Source organism: Oncorhynchus masou, unplaced genomic scaffold (assembly GCF_036934945.1).
Source record: "Oncorhynchus masou masou isolate Uvic2021 unplaced genomic scaffold, UVic_Omas_1.1 unplaced_scaffold_3632, whole genome shotgun sequence".
Classification (NCBI taxonomy): Eukaryota; Metazoa; Chordata; class Actinopteri; order Salmoniformes; family Salmonidae; genus Oncorhynchus; species Oncorhynchus masou.
The window spans coordinates 1-10,000 of record NW_027010035.1 but is presented as its reverse complement, the minus strand read 5'-3'; the positions used below and the strand labels follow the sequence as shown (position 1 = coordinate 10,000).

General features: G+C 47.1%; 1 pseudogene; it reads right to left on the bottom strand.

Moving 5' to 3' along the window:
- The window catches only part of LOC135534600 (protein phosphatase 1 regulatory subunit 29-like), a 3,119-nt pseudogene extending 229 nt beyond the window's left edge, over window positions 1-2,890 (bottom strand).
- Window positions 2,891-10,000: the final 7,110 nt, after the last annotated feature.

Here is a 10,000-nt window from a genome sequence, read left to right as displayed (position 1 = left end):
GAGCTCTCCGAGGAATACTCAGGGCTGGAGGAGTACCCGGGAGTGGTTTTGGTGGCGGGAGGGCGAGAGCTGTGAGTAGGAGGCGGCGTCACGGCGGGAGCGGGTCAGGGGCTTGAGGAAGGAGGCCCTCTGGTGCGGCGAGCCCTGTTGGGAGCCCTCGTAGTACAGAGCTGGGACGGAGGTGGCGGTGCTCTGAGCAGTGGTAGTCCTCCTGCTGTTCCTGTCCCTGCCCCTGCTGCTGCTGCTGCTGCTGGTGGTGCTGGTGATGCTGGTTGGTAATACCATCAACACCACCACCACCTCCACTACCACACCCACCACTCCCACCTCCTCCCGCCGCTCCCCACCAGAGGCAGCCTCCAGGGGCTCTCCACACCCAGCGGGGCTGCCTCTCTCCCCTGGGTACTGCTGGCAGTGTCCGGGCTGCGGGGCTCGTGGATGTCCAGGCTGTAGACCCGGCCTCCTCCTCCGGTCCCTCGTTCCCCGGTCACGTCCCATGGAGTTGCAGGATGGTGCTGCACTGCTTCTTCACGGCACTGATCACCACCGCAGCATCAGCGCTCATCTGCCTCACGACGGGCGCACAGCGGACGCAGTGGGAGGCGGCCGGTAGGCGGCGACACAAACCCCGCCACTGATCCCCGGACGCTCCGAGAGAGGGACGGAGAAGGGGAGCGCGGTGGAGGGGATCTTGGTGGTAGGGGAGGGCAGGCCCGGGCAGGTCTCAGTGATGCCGGGGGAAAGAGGGATGAGGCCACGGGTCAGGAGGGGAGGGTGCAGGTGGGTGGAGGGGAGGTGGGGTAGGAGGTGGTGGTGGTGGCGGAAGAGGCAGTGGAGGAGGCGGCCATGACAGAGTCCAGCTTCAGGGGCGTCGATGCAGTTATTGATGATCTGGTTGACCTTATCCACCTCCATGGCGATGGTGGAGATCTCTGAGGCCGAGCCTCGCCCATCATCGTCGGAATCATCCCCCACGTCCGTCCCGTCCTCTTCTCTTAGATCCTCATCCTTCATCCTCCCTGTCCTCCTCCCATCCCTCCATCTCCATCACCCCCTCCGTCCTCCCATCCATGTAGTTGCCTTTGCTGGTCAGCATGGCCTCAGAGAAGGCAGTGGGCATCTTATCCTGAGGGATGGAGGAGAGTCTGGAGGAAGAGGTATTGGCGGAGTGCAGCATGCCCGAGGAGGAGGCAGACATGTTAGCTTGCCCCCGTGCGTGTGGTGCTGGTACTGGGTGGCCCTGACCCTGGGCCTGCTCCTGGAGCTTCTGCACCCGGTGGACGGGTCATTCCCCACGGCCGCCGCCACCTCCGGGCCATACCTCATTTCTAGAATCGTCTTCTTCACACAGATGGACTTTTGCTTCTCCTCATGCCTCCTCTTCTTCCTCAGACAATAGTAGATGAGGCCCAGGATGCAGAGCATCCCGATGAGGCAGCCCACGATGGTCATTATGTAGTGGGTGGTGGTGGAAGGTGTTGGCGGCATGTCGTCGGGGTTCTGGGCTCGGGTGGAGAACTGGAGACAGGTGTGGTTGTAGCTGGGAGGTCCGGATGGAGGCCACGCAGAAGGTATAGTTGGTGTGTGGCTTGAGCTTGTTCAGTGTGATCATCTCCTTCTTGAGCTTCAGGTTCATGACATCAGAGACAAAGGTGTTATTGTACTGCACCAGGATGTACATCTTGCTGTAAGGTCTGGGGATCTGGACCATGATAGAGGCTGTGAAGAGGGACACGTGGTGGAGCTTGATGCTGGGGCTGAAGCTGTGCTCCGTGGAGGAAGACGAGGTGGTGGGTTGGTGGTACGGACCCACGCGGTCAAACATGTCCGGGCCCATTCCGGAGGAATCTGAGTCTGGCGGAGAGACGTCATCCCGGGGATGAAGACCCCATCCCGGCAGACAGAGGACAGAATCGTCCGAGCGTTGTGCCCGGCGTGGCCGGACGCGATGGGACTCAGGAGTGGGTAGCCAAACATCTCCCTGGGGGTCTCGCACTGGAGCCGGTCGTAGGTGTGTGTGACGTTATTGAAGGCCTCCAGCCAGGTGAGGAAGTTGTACAAGTCACAGCCACAATGGAAGGGGTTCCCAGCCAGCTCACACACCATGAGGCGATTCAAAATGGTAAAGGTGGAGGGGGGTCGAGGCGGGCCAGCTTATTGGATGACAGGTCAATGCTGTTGAGACTGAGGCACTCATCCAATGCATTATTGCCAATGACCTTGATGAGAACATACAGAGACAGAAAGCAATATATTTAAAACAAATCTGAATCATATTGTACATACAGAATAATATCAACTTAACTTTAGCAAATAGTAGAATTTAAATATTTAAAAACTAAACAAAAATCAACCAATGTCACACCTCAATGAGGTTGTGCTGGAGGAAGAGGCACTGCAGCCGGCCCAGGCCCCTCATCATGGCTTCTGTCAGGTTGGTCAGTTTGTTGTAGCCCAGCTGGAGAACCTAGTCGAGAACCAAGAAAGGATTACGTTAAGATTAAATCAATCAACCCACCCACCACCCAGTGTACCTGTAGGTTGGCCTGTTGAGCGAAGGCCCCGTCCTCGATGTAGGAGATCTCGTTCTTGGTGAGGTTGAGGTCCGTGAGGTTGGTGAAGCGGTACATGGAGGTGTAGGGGATCATTTTGAGCTTGTTCTCGTTGAGCCTCAGGTCGTGGACCGTGTTATTGATGTGCTGGGGGATGGTCTCATATGGAGGTTGGTTCTGGCTGCAGATGGCTAGCCACACGTAGCCCTTGTCGCCCTCGATCAGCCAGCAGTCCCCCCAGACCAGGCCCGGAAGGTGGAGGAAGAGGGAGGAGAGAGGGAAGGATGAGGAGGGTGGGGGTAGATGGAGAGGAAGAGGAGGAGTGAGTGTGAAGCCTGCTGAGCATGACGATGGAGGAAGAGAAGGAGGAGGGGAGGACGAATGAAGAGGGAGGTTTTGTTGAGATGGAGGAAACGTGGGATTGAAATAAGGGAAAGCGAGGTTGAGTTTAAAGGAGAAAGAGTGTGGGGGATGGACTGGCGTAGCTAGGTTGTCCTCAGAAATGGGAGAATGGGTTTAGCCTGGGTGTAGAAAAAGAGGGAGGGGCCTCACACAGTCAGTCACAGCTGTATGGTTGTCATGGTGATTAGCAGAGTCCCCATGTCTTTTCACTTCCTGTTGGACTGCCGTGGGGAGTGAAACAGCTATTCCTCATAATCTCTCCGACAGGAAGTCTTGTTGATTGATCTGATAGGAAGTAGCAGGATCCGCTGGAGAGACGTGAGTCTGTGGAAGAGAGGAGAGGAATACCGTGAGGCAACAATAGAGTGGCACATAACAATAATAACATGGAATGAACCAAACAACATAGAACACAAAACACCAGTGTTGCATACAGATGGAGAGTCTTAATTTGATCACCCTGTTTCAGGATAACTTTCCTGGAAATGTTAAACGTGTAACGTATTTGAGGTTTAAAAAGGCTTCTGAAGTTTGTAATTTTCACTTTGAAATTTTAGACTTGATTTTCCCCAAAATGTTTCAACCCCTACAAAATGTCCATTAATTTAATCCACATAATAATTCACTTTTCCTGTTGATTCAGGATTAACAAACTGGCTCAAATTAAGATCCTACACATGTATAAAAACCTAATCACATGGGACAGCTATAAAATCAGGGGCAATTTTTAGAAAACTCCCATCCTGAATGGAGTCGAAAAATGCCCTGTTTAACACACCAGCATGACCCCTTTCTCTCTGACAGCCACTCTCTGCAAACAGAACAGATGCTTATTCATGACCATCATGTGCGACCAGAAGACAGCACTTGGAAACAAAGTGCCCTGCATAAAACCTCAACACAGAAACCTAGCCCATGAAAACATGATGTTCATTCACAACATGCATCATTCTGGCCTCGGCGCTGATATCTGTGCATCTTAAATCTTGTGCCACTGTGACACTCAAGGTTTATTGCTCCGTCGTGATTAATTCTGGATTACATCCTAATCCTGGCAAGTGACACTTCATACAGTCTCTCCACCATAAGCCCCAGGAATCTTCTCTAGGAAGATCACTAATGGAATCTATTCTAGGTAACACGTTCTCTTGTAAAGCTAATGTATGTCATGGTGGCCCATGATTTGATGGGTAAAATATATACATGTATGTATTACAGTGGAGGCTGGTGAGGGGAGGACGGCTCATAATAACAACTGGAATGGAGTCAATGGACAGGTCTCAACCACATGTAAACCAGGCGTTTGATGTGGTTGATACCATTGCATTCACTCCATTCCAGCCATTATTATGAGCCGTCCTCCCCTCACCAGCCTCCACTGGTGTATTAGGGTTGGGAATAGCCAGGGACCTCACGATACAATATTATCACCATCCTTAGGTGACGATACGATATATATTGCGTGTCTCACGTTTCTCACAATGCATTGTGATTCAATACTGTGATTTTATTACGATTCCATGGTCTAAACATATTGCTCACCATCTATCTGCTGCAGAGGGACCAGAAAGAGGCATGTAGAGTTTTGATCAGTCATGCTAATAAAAGTGCTGAAAACAAATGGTCTATTTAATAGAAGATGGAGAACATATTGTTGGTGTAGGTTCACCCATTCAGCGCAAAAATAACATTGCCATATTGTCAAAACGATACCATATATTGTCAAAAATAATAATTCCAATATGTAACTGCATCGATTTTTCCTCCATTGCTAGTATGTAGTGTATGTGATTAAAATGATCATTCAAATATGTGTTGAGTGTATAATTGGCATTCAAATATGTGTTGAGTGTATAAATGGCATTCAAATATGTGTTGAGTGTATAAATGACATTCCAATATGTGTTGAGTGTATACATGGCATTCAAATATGTGTTGAGTGTATAAATGGCATTCAAATATGTGTTGAGTGTATACATGGCATTCAAATATGTGTTGAGTGTATACATGGCATTCAAATATGTGTTGAGTGTATACATGCATTCAAATATGTGTTGAGTGTATACATGGCATTCAAATATGTTGAGTGTATACATGGCATTCAAATATGTGTTGAGTGTATACATGGCATTCAAATATGTGCTGAGTGTATACATGCATTCAAATATGTGTTGAGGTATACATGGCATTCAATATGTGTTGAGTGTAGTATGGCATTCAAATATGTGTTGAGTGTATACATGGGTTCTAAATATGTGTTGAGTGTATACATGGCATTCAAATACGTGTTGAGTGTATACATGGCATTCAAATATGTGTTGAGTGTATAAATGGCATTCAAATATGTGTTGAGTGTATACATGGCATTCAAATATGCAAGTTGAGTGTCTCATACATGACACTCAAATATGTGTTGAGTGTATAAATGGCATTCAAATGGCACACAACGAGTAAAAAGCCCTCTTCCCTTCATTTAAAATAAGACAAAAGGGAGGAGTGATGGGAAAGAATAAAGGATGGTAGGATGGAAAGAAAATAGGGAAGTAAAGGAGGAAGGAAGGGAGGAAGGAAGGAAGGGAGGAAGGTGGAAAGAAAGGAGTAGGGAGAGAATGTAGGGAGAAAGGGTGGGAGGCGTGAAAGAAAGAAACTGAGCCAGGATGGCGAGACAACCTTCCTCTCCACAGGGTGCCATCCACTCAGACAAAGTTTCTGTCCCTGACTTTCATTTGTCCTCATCATGTTCAACTATTTTCACGCTGTGAGAAAGCTCCTAGTCCCACCACTCCTGTGTCTGCACTTCCTGATCCCTTGGTAGGAGAGCCCCCTGCAGGAGGCCCTCCATCTCACCCTGGACACCCATCTATCTTGTCCCTGTCAGTCTCTGTAGAGGAGGTAGGAGTGTCACACACGCCACGCTACATTAATCACCTCAACCTCCGAGACTTCTCATGGTCTCCCCCCTGTTGACTCACCTGTCACATTAGACACATATACGTGAACGTACTTCATACACACACACTGGTTTGCATGCATGCAGGTGCACACACACACACACACACACACACACACACACACACACACACACACACACACACACACACACACACACACACACACACACACACACACACACACACACACACACACCACCGCTGGACTGTACCTATGACAGTCCGTTCCTCTTTCTATAGGCTCTCCAGTCACATCATACAATCCCCCACCATCGGCTCTCTATTCAATCTGCATGTCATTTGAAAGCTAGATACAGAGTTATACAAGCCAGGATGAAATGTTGTGTGTTGTGACAGACAATGTCTTCCTCTGTACAGCTGACAGTCAGAAAGCTCTCTCTCTCCATGGAACCAGAGAATTATGGAACTGTCCTAGTTCCACTGTTCGTTTCTCTATTCCAATGATTCTGATGGAGAATTGGAACTCATTCCAGTTTATTCTAGTCAGTATTCCCCAATGGTGAGAGCCAAGTATCTGGTCCAATTTCCCACTGATTACTGCTGGAAATGGGAAGAAGCCCAAAGCACTTAGGATACAATTCATCATCAACACTCATACTGATTAGAGTTGGGCTGTTAGATTAGGGCTGTTGACACTGGAACATTCCCTTAGGGGGATGTCTCTATGAAAACATGCTAGTGTAGTCAAAGGTTGTAGCCTATTTAGCATGTACTATGTGCATCAAGACAGTTCTGTCTGTCTGTCTGTCTGTCTGTCTGTCTGTCTGTCTGTCTGTCTGTCTGTCTGTCTGTCTGTCTGTCTCTCTGTCTCTCTCTCTCTCTCCCTCTCTCTCTCCCTCTCTCTCTCCCTCTCTCTCTCTCTCTCTCTCCCACACAAGATCTGATCCCATTTAGTGCTCCATATAGGGAACACAAGAGGAGTAGTGAAAAGTAGTGAATGGGGGGTGGGGGTATATAATTAGGACAAGGTAGGTAATGGAGATGGGAGACCTGTATCAATATATGACAAATGTCCCCATCAACAGGGGGCATGAGTGGTCACTCAATGGTTTTGATGAGCATGAATCATGTAAACCATATGCCATGACTGTCTCAGTCACCGGATCTCAACCCAATTGAAAACGTATCAACACCACCATCAACAAAACAACACATTTTGAATTTCTCATGGACTAAAAGGTGTTGCATCCATCCAATACAGTTCCAGACACTTGTAGACTCCCTGTGCCAAGGTGCATTGAAGCAGTTCTGGCTCGTAGTGGCCTAAACACCCTATTAAGACACTTTATGTTGGTGTTTCCTTTATTTTGGCAGTTACATGTACATGTGGGTCACACACATGTAAATACGTTTGAGGTAACAGGTAGGTCACAGGTGGGTGGCTGGCTGTCTTTGCTGGCCCACTTCTACTTCTGAACATCACTAAAATAGACGCTGCAAGAATAGCCAAGAAACCTCCTTTTATCTAGTGTGTTTATCTAGGTTTGCTACTGGACAGGAGTCACAAAGTCATGAAGTTACTCATGTTTGAGATCGTGCACATTCCATTCTGCACAGGTTGGCATCTTCTTACCATTGTATCCTCTCGTTCTACTCACATCTCTCATAGACACACATCAAATATCCAGCCACATAAAGAAACACACTCAACTGATTATCAGTCTAAGTCCCCCTGTATAATCTGATTTATATCTGCATTCAACAACACCCATCCCAGTGGTTCTCCCCTCGGTTGTCATGGAGACCAGATGTGATTGACAGCTCCAATTAGTGGTTATGAAAACAGAGGGGGACAGAGGGAATAAGTGTCAGATCCTGTCTCACTGGGTTCATTAGCTGCCACCATGATGAAGTGTTGTTCTCTTCCTGAATGGTAATCAGAAGTGAGACTATCACTGTCAGGCCCCATGTACTGTACGACTAATGGGGACAGAAGGTTATTCTGACCATGTCATCTGGATTAGACAAACTCTGGGTCATAGTTATTGACAGGAACCAGACTATTTGTCATGCAGTTCAGTTTTGTCATGCAGTTCAGTACCATTGAATGAGTAGGTACACACCTACACATTTAAGGGTTTTTCTTTATTTTTTTCATTTCTACATTGTAGAATAATAGTGAGGACATCAACACTATGAAATAAAACATATGGAATCATGTAGTAACAAAAAGTGTTAAACAAATCAAAATATATTTTATATTAGAGATTCTTAAAAGTAGCCACCCTTTGCATTGATGACAGCTTTGCACACTATTGGCATTCCTTCAACCAGCTTCACCTGGAATGCTTTTCCAACAGTCTTGAAGGAGTTCCCGCATGTGCTGATCACTTGTTGGCTGCTTTTCCTTCACTCGGCGGTCCAACTCATCCCAAACCATCTCCATTGGGTTGAGGTCGGGCGATTGTGGAGGCCAGGTAATCTGATGCAGCACTCCATCACTCTCCTTCTTGGTCAAATTGCGTATCGCTGCAGAATGCTGTGGTAGCCATGCTGGTTAAGTATGCCTTGAATTCTAAATAAATCACTGACAGTGTCACCAGCAAAACATCCCCACATCATACCTCCTCCATGCTTCACCGTGGGAACCACATGTTGAGATCATCCGTTCACCTACTCTGCGTCTCACAAAGACACATGGTTCTAACCAAAAATCTCACATTTGGACTCATCAGACCAAAGGACAATTTCCACTGGTTTAATGTCAGGAGGTAGGTAGTCTAGTGGATTAGAGTGTTGGGCCAGTAATTAAAGGTTGCTGGATTGAATCCCTGACTAGGACATGGTAATAAATCTGCAAGAGACTTGCTTGTCCCATCTGAACAAGTAGGTTAACCCAGTGTTCCCCAGTAGCTCATCATTGTAATAGGAATATGTTCCTAACTGACTTGCATAGTTAAAATAAATATTTTACAAAGTATGTCCATTGCTGATGTTCCTTGGCCCAAGCAAGTCTCTTCTTATTGATGTCCTTCAGTAGTGGTTTCTTTGCAGCAATTTGACCAAAAACGTCTGATTCACAGAGTCTTCTGAGCAGTTGATGTTTGTTACTTGAACACTGTGGAAGCATTTCTTTGGGCTGCAATTTATGAGGCTGGTAACTCCAATGAACTTATCCTCTGCAGCAAAGGTAACTCTGAGTCTTCTTTCCTGTGGTCCTCATGAGAGCCAGTTTCATCATAGTGCTTGATGGTTTTGTTTTTTATGGACTTGGTATTTTACCAAATAGGGCTGTCTTCTGTACACCACCCTTACCTTGTCACAACACCAGCCCAGTAAAAGCCCAGTAAAAGTTGACGGTCCAAACAATTCAATCCTTTCACTTAGATGAAGATGTTTTGATGAAAAGGTTGGTGAAGTGATTCATTAAGGAAACGCTGTGGAGCCAACAGGATCAAGGTAAACAAGACAGGCAGTACTGGATGTTCTTCCTGCCTCCCTCCCTCCCTACACTCCTCTGTGAGGTGAGCTGCCCAAGGACATCTCTGAGAATGGCAGAATGAAGTCTGGAAACACGTTCAACAGTACAGCAGAAAGGTCATGCATTGCACTCGGCTGTTCAGAGATGCTTCTAATTCACATCAGCTGTACATATGTGCACAGTCAATTGAACATTTCCATTGTACAATCTCTCCGCAGCACTGTGTCAACAAATTCACACTTGTCCCCTCATCTCCTTCAGTCAGAGCGCTGACAGACATACAGTGTCTCTATGTGGTGTTTACGTCTGTACACGCACACGCACACGCACGCTAACACAGACACACACACACACAGACACACACAGCACATTTCCCAGGCTGCCAAGCTGCAGCGATTTAACGTCTGGGATGACGTTTTAAAGAGAATGGAAAAGAAAAGGGATGAAAGAGAAAAACATAGATAGAATGTGAGAAGAAGCAGAGACAAAGAGGGAAAACAGAGAGATGGAAGGAAAACGAGTGAGAAATAAACACAGAAAAGGGGAGGATAAACTGAAAGAGAAAGAGAGAAGGGTGTCCATGGGGACATAGTTCTGTTCTATACTAAATGTTAGAGAGAAGGGTGTCCATGGGGACATAGTTCTGTTCTATA